This window comes from Etheostoma spectabile, unplaced genomic scaffold (assembly GCF_008692095.1).
Source record: "Etheostoma spectabile isolate EspeVRDwgs_2016 unplaced genomic scaffold, UIUC_Espe_1.0 scaffold333, whole genome shotgun sequence".
NCBI lineage: Eukaryota > Metazoa > Chordata > Actinopteri > Perciformes > Percidae > Etheostoma > Etheostoma spectabile.
In genome coordinates this window covers 420,537-420,856 of record NW_022605586.1, presented here as the reverse complement: position 1 = coordinate 420,856, position 320 = coordinate 420,537, and positions in this window count along the sequence as shown.

Here is a 320-nt window from a genome sequence, read left to right as displayed (position 1 = left end):
ACCTCGAAGATGGTAGTCCGTTAATTTATGCTGTTTCGCCTTTTCGCTTACTGCTTGGGGCGTTTTTGCTGCTTTAGGCATTATTTCGAACTCGCTTGCTCATTTGTCCTTTAGTACAGTTTGAAAGAGAAGAGTTTTAAAAAACTCTTCTCTTTCTTAGAGAAGAGTTTTTTTAAATTCTTAGACTAGAACAGCAGAGCGGTGAAGACACGTCCTCTCACATGGCCGCATAACCATAACTATTTCAAAACCACTTCAATGTTTTTCTCCAAATGCTATAAAATTGAATAAGACACCCCAAAATTAATGAAAGTAGAGAT